At 42.3% G+C, this 14436-nt stretch overlaps 1 protein-coding gene across 2 annotated transcripts in view; it reads left to right on the plus strand.

Moving 5' to 3' along the window:
- The first annotated feature begins 4114 nt into the window (after nt 1-4114).
- The window catches only part of ZFAND6 (zinc finger AN1-type containing 6), a 50800-nt gene continuing 40478 nt past the window's right edge, over nt 4115-14436 (plus strand). Inside the window, exon 1 of one of the 2 annotated variants that reach the window (XM_059714603.1) lies at nt 4115-4203. The gene's annotated coding sequence lies outside the window, so the exon portion shown is untranslated. Of the gene's footprint in view, nt 4204-10435; nt 10536-14436 lie in introns of those variants that run through there. The other variant, XM_059714602.1, reaches the window with a different exon arrangement.

Consider the following 14436-nt stretch of genomic DNA (forward strand, 5'->3'; position numbering starts at 1 on the left):
TATCAATCTGTGTGTAGTTTCTCTCAGTTAAAGTCATTGTTCCCAAGTAAAAAGCAATGGATGTGTCCATGCCATCAGGTAATGTGTGACTGAGGACAGCACCAACACCAAACGGTAAGACATCACAAGTAATGGTTAGTGGCTTCTGCTCATCATAGTGAACAAGGACGGAGTCTGATGTCAGCAATTTCTTGACGCCCCGAAAGGCTCCATTGTGCTGACAAGTCCACTTCCACTGAGCTCCTTTATCCATTAAATGATGAAGGGACTCTCTATGCTGGCTTTTGTCTTTCAAGATGTGATAAAAATTGAGAAGCCCTAAGAATGCTTGAGAATCCTGTCTGTATTTTGATATAGGAGCATCATGTATTGCTTTTACCTTGTCTTCAACTGGGTGAATGCCAGAAGCATCAATTTGATATCCCAGAAAGTTGATACTGGAAGTTCCCAGTTGACGTTTCTCTCTTTTTACTCTGATACCTGCTTTATCAAATCTCTGTAAAACTTCTCTGATAACTTGGGGAGAGGGTGCTGAAACAACTGGAAGAATGTGTTTTCATCTATAAGGGATACTCCTGAACCTGAGTCCACTTCCATTTTGCACTTCTTTCTATTTATTACTACAGTTGCAATCATCTCAGAACCTTGAGTTTCAACAACACCAACATTTTGAATCAAATATAGTTTTTGTACCTCACATTTTGGGAGGACTCTAACCTGTGCGTGGTTTGGGAGTGAAAACATTTGCCACAGTCTTTTTGTCTCCCAGAACTGGCCTTCGAGCAGCAAATCCTCTCTGTGTGGCCCTTCTTCTTGCAGGCATGACACTCTGCCTTCCTAAACCTGCACTTCCTTCATCTATGTTGGCCGTCAAAACTCAAATATATCTGTAGATTAATTGGCTTACGTGGTGCTGTTGGTGAGGGTACAATCCACTGAATTTGCTAGTGGTGATCTGATTCTTGATCTTTTTGGAGTAAGTGGACATTGCTGGAGAACGCCTGGTGAATTTCTCTCACATTATGGGATACTGCTTCAGCTGGCAAGGCTTTTTCTTGAGCAGTAGCCACGGTCAAATTTGGTTCAGAGAGCAGGCAATGTTGGATTGCTTCATCTTGAACCCCACAGAAGAGACGGTTGTGAAGCAGGCCATTCAGGAGATCCACAAACTCACAAAATTTGGCAAGGTAATGGAGCTCAGCCAGGTAATCTGCTATTGGCCTTTTGGTCCCATTTAAAAAAATGAAATCTCTGTAGGGTAACAGATGGCCTTGGGCAAAAATGTGCCTTTAGCAGGGCAATTAGTTCAGCATAAGACTTAGTGTTTGGTAAGGCAGGTTCTGTGAGCGAATGAACAATGGCAAATGTTTTGGCACCACAGACTGTCAGGAGGATCGCGTGCGTCTGTTCTGGGTTTTCCACTTTGTTGGCTTCCAGGTAATAGGATAGCCTTTCCTCATAAGAGTCCCAAGAAGCTGGCTGGCCCATGTCAAATTCTTCTATATGCCCCAACATGGCCATTCTAACTAACATCAGCCATAATAGAGAGAAAAGTAGAAGAAAAAAAAACTTCCTTCTGATCACAAAACTTACCCGGGTCTCAGAATAGTGTCCCACAATCTAGGGGCGGTCTTTTCAGCAAAGCATCCCATCCTCATTGCCAGATGATAAGTTGTGAGTTCAGCAACAACACTCTGGACACTCCTGGGTTGAACTAACAGGTATTTATTATTATAATTCTCTGGAATCATATCCAGGTCGGATCTTAACAATGGCCCTCAGTATATGTATTCAGAACCGATACTTGTTCTGCCTCTGACTTGACCTGTCCAGTCCTGTGGGGGGAGAGGAACCAAGAAAGCCTCTGGCCCCTCGTGGCAGAGAACAAGGAGTCCCCAGTGCTGCAAAACTGCCACAAGCAAACTGAACCCTGCAGGGCTGAACATGAAGCCTTTGGCCTTCATGAGACAGTGCAAGGAAAACACAATTAGACACAACACCGCCATGCTTTTCTGTCTAAATATTGAATTTGCAGGTAGAAACTTATTCTTAAAGAGAAGTAAGCAAACAAGCAAAAACACCAACTCGCTTGATATCTACTATTTCATCTTTAGCCTCTTGCCCCTTCTTAACAATGTCCTGAACAAAACAAAAAGTCTTCTCTTTGCACTGGAGATTTCAGGGCAACTTTTGACCTTCTGCATCTTCGTTGACTTATTTCTGACCTTTTGTCAGAGTTGAGTGTGGTTAACAGTTTCTTGTTCTCTCTAATCACACAACTTTCTTCTTTTCTCATTTTATTTGATGTCAGTGAGATTTTTGATATTACCAATGGCTCTGACTGGGATCACCTCTTTTGGTTCTATTTCTACATCTTTAATTGTACATTTTCCACATGTAGTGTACAAAGATTTACACTAGCCCTGCACTAACCCACTATTATTCCAAGAACCCATCCTTGGATTCTTCTTCATATAACTGCAACCTTGAAAGCAGCTCACTGCACCGTTGAGGTGTACAATGCTCATTCCAAGTCTTCCAAGGACAGAAGCCCAGGAGTCCTTGTCTCATGTTTCTCACCACCATCATGCGCTCGACTCACACACTTCTCTTTCATTTTGGTGGCTCTCCAAAGGAGGCCTGGGGGGACATTACTGCAGGAAGGTGACCTTTCACATCCATGGGTTCTGCAGCCATTGCTGATCATCCTAAACTGGCCAAATGATCTGATACTACCCCTTACTACTCCTTCCCTGTGTGCAGCCTGCCACTTCCATTTCCTCTCTACATCATCCCTTTTTCTTCAAAGAGAAACTTTTAAATAAGGATGCAAAACAGAGATAATCATGGGATGGAACCGAAATTGTGGGAACTCGACCTCAGATGCTCACAATTTCCTGAGAGGAAGGCGGCTGTTCCACAAAGGACTGCAACCCTTTCCCACAAGGTGATGTGCCAGAGAAGGGTAGAGACGGGCAAGGCCTATCCTGAACGCAGCATGTGGTTGATGTTAAAACCTGGTGCTACACGAACCAGCGAAAGGAGCCGGCTGAGAACTCGCTCCCTATTTTGCCGGTGAAATGTTCTGAGCTCGTATTTCTCCTATCCGAGTCTGTCTGGTATAAGCACCTGGAATATGAAGTTCCCAAACATTTCAGACTCCAGGCACCCCTTGGAAAATGCTAGGTCTCAGTTGCCACTGACTTTTTTGATTACAGAAAATATTAGAGCGGTTCTGGCCTCGTTATCTATCTCGTGTCCTTTCCTGCAGCCTCCACCTCCTTCCCTCAGCTAGCCACCGAGGCACTTGCTCCTTGGCTCCTTCAAGCCACCGCCTCACTCCTCCTCTTCGAATCCCACCCTGCCTGTCTGCTCTGGTCCCGGCTGCCTCCCGGGCAACGAGGCGACGCTCTGCGGCGAAGACGCTGCATAAAAAAAAGGCCCTTATTACCTCTCTATAAAAAAGTGGCAGCGTTACACCCAGGCTGGCTCTGGGGGGGCTTTTATTATACCCAGAGAAGTACAAGAGAAGCCAAAGCAAATTCCCCTGAGCTTCGCACACATTTTTGGGGATAGCCTCACCCAGGCAGCACCCGTCCGGGGGGCTCGGAGACACGGCCCCGGCCGGGGGGTGGAGGGGTTTCCAGTCTTGCCAACTCATGATGTTGGGTGTTGCTCTTAAAGTCCACGCTTTGGGCAGGTGAAACCGGTAGCTCTTTCTTTTATCTCAATATATAAATATATTTTTAAAAAGAGCTAAGTTTTTCACCTGCTGGAAGCGGGGACTTTAAGAACAACACCAACCATCATGAAGTTGGCAATCCTGGCTTTGATACAGCTCAGAGGCACATCTTGGCCAATGGAGGGTGCAGGGAAACTGAGTCACGGCCCAAGCCTATGGGTCACGGCCTCTGCCCATTGCTCTTATTCCTGAGGTCCCCTCATTGCCCCCCCCCCGGCGCGCGCTGGCCCTTTAAACCCCCCTCTTCCCCCCCCCCGCTCTGTGGTTCTAGTCGCCGCCCGCCCTGTAATAATTAGCGCCCAGAGCCGGCGCCTCCCTCCCGCCCCCCCGCCGCGCTCCGCCAATCAGCGCCCGCTCGCGTCACTCCCGGGCAACGACACGGGCCGGGGGGGGGGGAGGAAAAGTTTAGTGAAGAGCGAGGAGCGCGGGGCCGGCGGCGGCGGGAGCGGCCCCGGGGCCAGGTGAGCGCGGGGGGGGCGCGGGCTGGCAGCGACCCCGCTCAGCCCCCAAAACAGGAGGTGCCGGTACCCCTCCCCCCAGCAAGTCCGGACTTGTTCCGAGCCGCCCTTGTTCCGGGGGGGGGCGCTCTACGGGCCCGACACACGTTACATATATGGTGGGATCCAGGCTCCCTCCCTTGCGCTTGGAGGGGGTGGGGGTATGCTCTAAGACCTTGGCACACGTTACATATATGGTGGGATCCAGGCTCCCTCCCTTGCGCTTGGAGGGGGTGGGGGTGTGCTCTAAGACCTTGGCACACGTTACATATATGGTGGGATCCAGGGCCGCCCCCCCCCCCCCCGTCTGAGGGGGTTGGTGCCCTAAGGCCACGGCATACGTTACATATATGGTGGGACCAGGTCTCCCTCCCTTTGCCTGGGTTGGGCCCTGCCCTAGTTTTCTGCTATAGGTCACGCGTATGAGGCAATGCACTGGGCGATCGCGACATAAAGGAAGACGAGTCACACACTCAAAAGTAACTTTCCTGTCATCAACGTGACTCTCCGGCTCTAAAAAAGCCGACCGGCAAGAAATTCAGCTTTTGGAAATGTGGAACGACTCTGTGGTTGGCTTGTATCAAGTTTTGATTTGAACGTGTGGCACGGCCCGGTGAGGATCCTGGCAGTGCTCCCTCCACACCCTTTGGTCCCCTGGCTCCTGCTAGGAGCTGTCAAGCTACACCAGTTCTCCCAGTCTGCGTGCGACTGCCCTGCCATTGCCCTCCTCTGCGACCTTACCGTGCTCCTTCACTTGTGGAGTCACAGGGGCTGGACTTGTGCCAACCTCCCAGCCCTTCTTGTCCTGCCGGCTTGTTTCTTCCAGCGTCTCGATCGCTTCTATTGCTGTCCTTTGAATTCCCCCTTGTCTGCTTTTGAGGTGCCCAGAAAGGGGCTGCGTGTTAGGTGTGGTTCCCCTCCCCTCCAAGAGGAGGGCTCTGCTGTGTGCCTACCTCTGTGAGCTCCCTCTTTTTGGGGAGCTTTGCTTTGTTGGATGCCCGTGTTTTTATTCCAAGCCTCCTGAGAGAGTGGAGTGAATCCAAAATGCCTTTCTACCTGTTTTTTTCTCATGCCTTCAGGTCTCTTCCTGTTTTTCTTTAAGAGCAATTCATTTACTATATTATACACATGGAAAATGATTTCAAGTTTGACTTATTTTTGCATTCAAAATTCAAATGATATTAGGTGTGAAAACGTGGCCAAAAATTGTTTAAATTTCAGTATCTGACTACTTTTTTTTTTTTTTTAACTCTCAACAAATGATTTGCCATCATCACTTTAAAGTTATCTGAAGAGGACAGTCATTTTAATGGTCTCTTGCAATGATGGTTAGTACTGGTAAAGGTATCTCCCATGCCTGTGTAAATGTGTACTTTCTTGTAATAACTACATTTTATAAATTGTTAATATTAATGAAAATACACAAACTTGGGGCTTGGTTTTCTGAGCTACAACTGGGATATACAGTAGTTATGCATGTGGCTTTGAGGACTATTTCTGAGTCGAGCGTTACACCCTTTTTGGGCTTGCTTGTACAGACTTACTACAAATTCAGTTTCCATGTATAGAAAAGAGCAAGGGTTCATAGACCTTTCCACTGAATTCGACCATCCCAATCACACTTTCTCGTACTACTTACCTGGTGTCAACAGACCTCTGAGATGCTTCCTCGTGGTCTGTGGCTAAAGGAGGTGATGGGTGATACCTGCTTTCCCCTGTATTATTCTACAAGGTTTGGTCTCCGGTCCCAGACCTAATGAATACCAGCATGGCAGCCCCCCTGGGAGCATCTGGGAATTACAAAGTACAGGAAGTGTCATGGTCATAAGTGTGCAAACAACACTCTGCTCTGTTTACACTTCCCAAAAGATCATCCCTATACTGGGGTAAAGAAGAATTGAAGGCAGTTTATATCCCGCTACAGTTTGTGCTTGCCGGCAGAAGCAAAGAGTTTGTTTGCTGTCCTGGCAGTGGAGACCTTAAGCTGGTTAACTTCTGGGTTTGTTGTGGACTTTCCCCATAGCATCTGTTGCAGAATTACATCCTGTGACCCTGAAAACTGAACACTCCTCTGTCTGATGAAGACCTGGCCTTGTTCACATGCACATTTTGTCCTCTCAGGACTTGATAATTGCATTCCATTTACCTTGGATTGAAAGTGTTAAAAAAACAAAACAAAAACCCACCAGAAAGGCTTCAAGCTTACTGGGCCTACTGGGTGCCCTTCACTCTGCTGCTGCTGTCTTTACAGGGTGTCTGTTGAATAATGAGTCAGGTTCAGGGTCTCTCCCCACACTCCATGGTTATAGTTTTGGATGCCTGAAGTTCAGCCTGTCTGGGACCTTGACTGACATTAGTGGCATTGCTCTGTGGAAGTGTGTATCGCTGTGCTGATTACATAGGAGATAATGTGTTTCTGATGATGAAGTTCACATCCATAGATTTAGGAGCATACAAAAAAACCACAGAGCTTTCAGCTTGAAGTGCAGATCCCTGCCCCTTGACCTTGCTTTCCCTGTAGCAACTTGCTAGCATGCCTGGAAAAAACAAACTCCACATAATCTCACACAGCTAACTAATGTCAGAGAGGTATAAAAGAGTACCTGATTGCTATAAATCATTTATTTGTTCAGGGATATGCTCTGATACTATACCCATCACAGTGATATAAGAATGTGAACACAATACTGGGGATCATTGTTCCAAAAATACTGGCATGTAAGAAATAGCTGCAGTTGTCTAGACTGGGTGGATAATAGCTATTTGAAGTTGAATATATCTTTTCCAAGCAGAATTTAGTAGTACATACATACACCGTTTACAAGATTATTGGAAGTAAACTTGTTTACATCAAGTTTAAAGGCAGGACTTTATGTCAACAAGTCTTTTCTCAAAAAAGGGCGAGAGAGAAGTGGCAAGCTACATGTCCTCTTCTCTCTCACCCTTTTTTGATAAAAGACTTGTTGATGTAAAGTCCTGTGTTTAAACCTGATGTAAACAAGTTTACTTCTAATTCTGCCATTCTACTTAGCAGTATAAAAAGGTTACAAGTTAGAGCTGTAATTCTTAAATTCTTTCTAGTGCTGGCACACTTGATAGCCGTACAGGCCAAAGTCTCTTCTCCCTAATAGGCACAGCATGAGTAAACTATAGTTCTCTATGTTGCTTTGCTACTTATTAACCTGAACAAAACCTGTAATGTGTGTAAGAGTGTTGGAAAATGGTGCAAGTTGTCAAAGAGGCTTTTGCAGTTTACATGTGTCCATTGGGAACTGGACTGAGACTAGTGTCTTTTCATCTAAATGGCAGAACAGCCATGAGATAGTAAGCTTTTGATCACTGCTCTTCTGGTCTCCAAACTGGTGACATAGAGGTGAAGGCTCATTTCTTTATCATCTGAGCTATCAGGTCCTTCTAACTCAGTGTCTTTTATGGATTTAAAGATTACAGCATGAATGGACTTCTAGATCTACAATTACAAAAATCAAAGGAGACTAAAGCACTTCTGTTGCTGTCCCTAGTGCAAAGTGGCAGTGGCAGTAACAGGAGCTAAGACTTGAATCTTTTGTTTTAAGCTTGCCCTTGTTCAGAGCTTCCCCAATTAAGTAGTAGATTGCAGCTATCATCACTTTTTCCTGCTGTTTCTGCCAGCATTATAAGAGAAGCAGAGGTATATCTTAAGTCTTCAGAAGTTGAAATAAAATTAATTTCTCAAATCTGGAATGATTCAGGAAAACACCAAATGGAATTAAACCTGTGAAATTGGTCTCTTTCATACTCCTTTTCAGCAATCCCTGAAGTGGTTTTCTAGTAGACAGGACAGTAACTTCAGTAACAAAATCCTTCTAAATTTCTGACCCTGAAATTCAGGTGTGTTCATGCATGAACTTTGTGATGAGGTGACAGGGACCAGCTGCAAAGTTTGAATCTGAGTTAGATTCTGGTAAACTCCTTAAATTTGGAGGGGTGTTTACAAGGGTAGCTAAATATTTTTGGGGACACTTAAAGCAAGTAGTTCTTCACACCTTTCCTCCCCCCTTCCATTTCTTATGCGATGTGCCAGTTACTTGGCTGTTCCAGCCCATATGTGGCTGCACTGCTGTGGTGGTATAAATATATGAGGAGTTGTGTAAAGCCCTCTGGGTCTGTTCAGGAAAGATACCATGTAAATGCATATTATAAAACAAGCAAGCTACTAAACTGGTTTTAGAGTGGAAGACATTCTCTTTTTCCAGACTGGCTTTGGTGGTAAGAATTTCTGACTATATTTGTTGTTCTCCCAGGCCATTCAACTTAATTCATTCCACATTGCAGCATTGAAATTTGTCCCAGGTATTTCACTGTGACCCTTAATAAGTCTTACTCACATGGTGCTTTGTTTGCATGAAGTGTGTTCTTGCCATTGATTACTTAGATTGCGTGACACTTCTTATGATTTAATATTGTCTTTTGCAAGCATAGCTGCACAATTGCATCCAGATATCCTTACTAACATCATTAGTGCAGTGCATTCAGCTTCCTGGATTGTTGAAGTTAGGGCTCTAAAGTGATTCTTAATTAACGCTTCTTAAAGTTAGCCCTTTTCTTGTTAGTTTCCTTTGCTTATGAACGAGATGTATGTGTATTGCCATCTATTGAACCTTGTATTTTGCTGTGACTATTCCTCTTATTTGCTGTGAGTTAGCCATAATACAAGAAGCTATCTTGGACTTCATTGATCTTCAGTGGCAAAGTACTTTAGAAGGGGTACGTCTACTTTTCTAATACATGCTGGAGATTCTGCTTAACCTCTAATGTAAGTGAAATAGGCATCCATTTAGGAGTGTATACTAGACCTTAATTGTGTTTGGGGGTGGGAACCAGGGAGCTGCTGTAGGCTGGAAGGGAGTGTTGAAAACCAGAGGGCTATTTATGTTTTCTTCCTGTTCCCTTCTGAGTTTCAAAAACAGACACATTTGTGCTGATAGTCTATAGCCTGTTTCATTTTTAGGTTTAATGTCTTGCCCACTATCACTATTCCCATGAAAATACTGCACTGCACTAAATGTGCAAGCTTTATAGCTATGGTGGCACTGAAATACTTCCATTGTGTTGGCATGGACTTGTCTTGTGGGGCTACTTCCCTTTTGCACTGGATGGAGTGGGTCAGAAAGAAGTGGTATTCCTTAAGGGGTGTCTGGGAATGCATATGTTCCTAATGAACTGTGCTACAAGATACCTTTGTACTGTATTTTAATTTTTTTTTTCTAAATTCTAAACTTTTCACTTGTGTAGACTTAGTTGTAGTATTGCTCACAAAGTTTGCCCTTATGTTAGTTAGGTTGTATCCAAGAGCTTAATTGGGAACTGATCCAGTGTTTTTTCTACAGTACAGTTACTAAGAGTAAAGATCTGCTGCATGGAATACTGACTATTAATGTAGTTGGATTTAATTACCAATTAAAGGAAGCATGAATTTTAGGTAAACAAAGTCTGAGTCAGCAAAAAATAGTTTCTCTGGCACAAGCACAGATCCTTATAAGATTAAGATACTGGTTTCCATAGCACAAACTTTTTTTGTGCTGAGTCATGTCTTGAATTAGCAGAAGAAAGCAATTTTGAAACTGGCAACTTCATGATTTTTAAATTTAGATAACTAATTCTTATCTTTTGAGTTCTGTATAGTGTACTCAGTCTTTTGGGGTAAGTGCACAGCAAAACTAAAACTACATTTTATTGCATTGGTAAAGCAAGTAGTAGTTAAATTTTACATTAAAACTGAATTATTTTGAGTTCACTTAGATTATTTAGTCCTTTAGTAATAATTGGGTTTGAAAAAAGGATATCTGTACCATTATCTTCGTGTTTCTAGATAAATAATGCCTCGTGAATCTATGTACTTGCAAGAGTTCTTTGTTCAAGGTCTAACATGGCAAAATCTAAGCTTTTCTTGTTTGGTTTTACTGGAGGGTGCTTAAGCTGTTTCACTTGGTAATGAAACTAGTCAAAATCATGCAATTGAACGCTGTAGTTTGGCACAACTACACTCATGTACTGTTTCTTTAAGAAACCAGCTTGCCCAGGGTGTTTTAACCTGCTGAACCTAACCTGCTAGCAAGGAAAAGTTCTTTAAATAATGGATATTAGGTTTTACCAATCGGAGGCTCCAGCTTCCCTAAAAAGGTGGAGTTTTTCCATTCCAGCCAATGGAAGGGAAGGAGGTGGGGTTTGGTGTTCAGGCTAGGTTGCTCTGGACTACAGCTTCAAGTGAAGTTAATCTGGGGTGAAGCAAACAGAAAATTGTGCAGATTTTGTTGGTAGGATTTTTTGGTTCTAATCTTGTTGTGTTGGTTTGACCCTTGTCGGCACTTAGGTTCATGTGTGTATCAATTTCTTTTCGTTGCTTTGTTTTCCGATGCTGGCAGAATATTAACATTTATGCAGGGAAGCAGAACAAAAGGGCTCTTTAGACAGGAAATAAGGTGTTGAGAGATTCAAACTTGACTGAGTTTTTCTACCATTTATTTGTAGTTGAACCCCCCTATTTTTATTCCGAAAGGTCAAGTTGTGCAACAGTAAGAAGGAGTGAGAATGGGAAAATATTGAGGATCGGACTGTTTTCCTTTTAACATTGTGTAACTCTGAAAGCTTGATTTTTTTTTTTTTTTTTTTTTTTTTAACTCTAACTTCTCTGATTTCTGATGAGACTTGAACTAACTGAATGTGGCAGTTTTGATTGGATTATTTAATGATAGCATTTGCTGCAAAGCATTGGGCTTAAGTTTAATGTCTGTGATTATGACCCTGAAAAATGCTACACTATTTTTAAATTTTATTTTCCATCTGTGTATAGTTAACAGCGAAATGAACATGTTTTTGTAGGTTTTCTGCATTTGGAACACTGTTTGCAAAGATGTTTAAAAGCTGATTTTTATGCGTGCTAAGAATTTGGGGGGGGGGGGGGTCTTTTAATCCAATTTCCCAGAATATTTAGGACTAATAGAGCTTTGGGTTTTTTATTTATTTATTTTTAAAGCAGACAGGAGAATTTTAAAATTTTCTTCACTGTTCTGACTACTGCTCTTTCAGCTGAACATGGAGCTTTTTTCAGAACACATCAGTGCATCTCTTAAATCCATGTAGTGCTTGAGCATAGTTTGTTTTGGTAGCTGGGGTTGAAAGGTGGGGTGAGGGTAGTTAGTTCTGACCCATGTTTTTGGCTATTTGGTCTTTCTTTAACTTTCCTTTTTTTGTATAATACCTCTTCCAGTGGTCACAGGCCTTCAGGATAGGACATTGAATTAATCAAGAGGGGGTTTTCTTGAGTAATATAAGCTGTTTAACACAATCTCTCTCTTGCTCTCTTTGTCAGAGAGAGCAAATCTACATGCCTGGGCCAAAGGTGGGTTTGGAAAACAATGTCCCACTTTTTTTTTTTTTCCTGCCTCCCCTTCCTCTCCCTTCTGCACCAAAACAGTGTCTGTAAACAAGTGCATGTTTCTTGCTTCCAAATGCAGAAGAACACCTCCATGCACACCTGCTCATAGGAATCACAAAGAAAGCTTGTTATGTTATGGACTTTTATATTGAACTCTAATGCTTAACTACCAGGTTGATGTGTGTATAGCAAATACCAAGATAGCCATGGCTGTCCATGGAGGTCTGGGAAATAGAAAAGCAGATACAGAAAATTGAGCAGGATCATCCAGGTGACTGCAAAACAGTCCAGTAGGCCTGAACTGCAGGTATTTAAAGATGTGGTTAATATAGCACGCTTCACCCAGTTTCATTTTTTCCGTTGCTCCATCTTATCCTTCCGCTTCTCAAGCTTTGGAGTACTAATGCTTTCATTTTATCAAAGTACATTGCTACAGTGGCACCTCACCCCTGGTTCAGTATTTTATAGGTTTATGGTGTTAATATACTACTACATTTTATATGTGGTACAGTTTTCAAGTGCTTCCTTCATTTTTTTTGGAAGTATGGAGTTTAGAAGTCCTACATCTTTACATATTTATAAATAATAAATTGAGGGATGTAGGCATATTCCCATGTGAAATTACGTATTGTACATATGCATGAGATTTGTAGTTGCAAACTTCTACATGTTTGTTTACTATTAAATAGTAATTTGCAGAAAGCTGCTTTTACTTAAACTTGGAAAAGTCTGCTGAGCACATCAGCTAACACATCAGCATTTCAAACTATAGATTGAAGTAAACATTCTTCTGATTTTTTCCCTATATTTGATTACCTTGGCTTGTAAAATGTATTATGTGGGATCGATTTTCTTGATTTATTCAACTTGGAGGTCAACTGCTGTAGTCTTTAACCACATGTATACAATATCAGTGCAAACTGTAGAAAGCAAATCTTCCCTAAAGGATAAATATACCACTTTGCTGGCATGGCAGAAGAACTTCTGAATCAAGATCTAGCAAACATTCTTGTTTGCATTTAAAACTGTAGCTGGCAGACAGGCTGTTTCAATATGCTGATTGGTTGTCCAGTAAGTCCAGTAGAAACTTTTCTTTTACACAGAGAAGTTGCAGATCCTCTATAAATTGAGGCATGTTCTTATTCACTGTGTGGAGATTTATGTATATGCCTTTTGAGGGATATAAATAAGTGAGATTTCCATTGCTCAAAGGTATAACTTTGAACTTACAGCCATAGAACTAAATCATACTTCCCTCATCCACATAACCACAGGGATGGTAAGGATCCCTGGTATGATTCTTCTAACACTGTCCACATTAAAGAAAAGTATCAGGTTGATATTGGCTAATGCTTTCTAATGAAGGAAAGGACCAAGTGTTTGTCTTGGCAGAAGCTTTGGTTACTGGTGCTGGGCTGCTGATGAATGACAGGGGCAAGGGCTAGAGATGCATACTTCATGCACCAGAAACAGGGACTCCACGTGTATCTGTAGCCTCCTGTGGTATGGAGCTGTACTGTGGGAAGGATTGGTGATCTGTCCCGTGATATTTACACTGTAATAATGTTGTGTAAAAATAGGCAGTTAATTAAGTATGACCTGCAAAAGGATAAAAATAGCTTGGGTCTGCTTTTGCTCTGAGATGCATTTCACAAAAGCTTTGAAAGGTCTCTTAAAAAATATGTATATTTGTGTGTGTGTGTGTGTGTATAGATCTACATACACATTGTTGCATGTATATAGATATATATGCATGTATATAGATATAGCTGCGCTTATTTTTGCCTTGAAATATCAGGAATATTAAGTCTTGCCATGGTGTTAGATGTCTCATGTGTTATAAGCTTCTCAGCCATTAATTTAAGGGGCGGGATGGTATATTTTTAACAGATTTCTTTTTCCAATTGTGTTTTGTGCTTTTGAGACTAAACAGGGAATAATAATAATAATAATAGTAAAAAGCTTTAAACAGCCCAGCCCCTGGCTGCTTTACTTTTCATTCCATCCAGGAAGAGCACACACCAACTGCTGAAACTTCCTTAGCCTGACGAAGGGTTTTTGAACCCGAAAGCTTGCTTAATAACTATTCTCCAACTATTTGGGTTGGTCTAATAAAAGATATCAGATTCACCCAAAGAACCTTGTCTGCCTTAAACAGCTTAAATAATTTCTGCTATCAGTCAGATTTCTTTTATTAGTTATACCACAAGCTCTTCAATACAGAATAGATGATCTGATTTTTTTTTTTGATTTTTTTTTTTTAAACACAGTTGACTTACACGTTATGCAGAAACTTAATTCCTGCCTGCCACCCTTTTTCTTCCCCTCTCCCCCAACTTTTTTACAGGCCAGTATCTTGAATCTATGTCAAATAATTGAAGCCTTGAATTGACATACTACTCAAATTATAGGAATGTGAAAAGCTGTGCTGAGAGGTGTAATGGCATGAATATTTCCCATAGCTTTTTGAATGGGAAATCCCCAGTAATGAACTGTTCTGCTTTTGATGCCGCGGTTTAGCCAACTTGCAGAACCTGAATTTGTCCCTGTCCACATTCCATGTTTGGGCTGTCCACGCTCTGTGCAACTGCTTCCAGCCATTTTGTTTCCAGCCATGACGGATTGCATCATGACACTCTGACGAATACCATATCCTGAAGGATGGAGTCTAATATGTAGTAATCTTGTGTCTGTTGAACAAAACTATAAACAGCGTGACTGACTTGGCAAGCTCTGACGATTGCTTTAACTAGCCCTTGTTTTAAACTAGTAATGCTATG

The sequence above is a fragment of the Alligator mississippiensis genome, chromosome 11, assembly GCF_030867095.1.
Source record: "Alligator mississippiensis isolate rAllMis1 chromosome 11, rAllMis1, whole genome shotgun sequence".
NCBI classification, from domain to species: domain Eukaryota; kingdom Metazoa; phylum Chordata; order Crocodylia; family Alligatoridae; genus Alligator; species Alligator mississippiensis.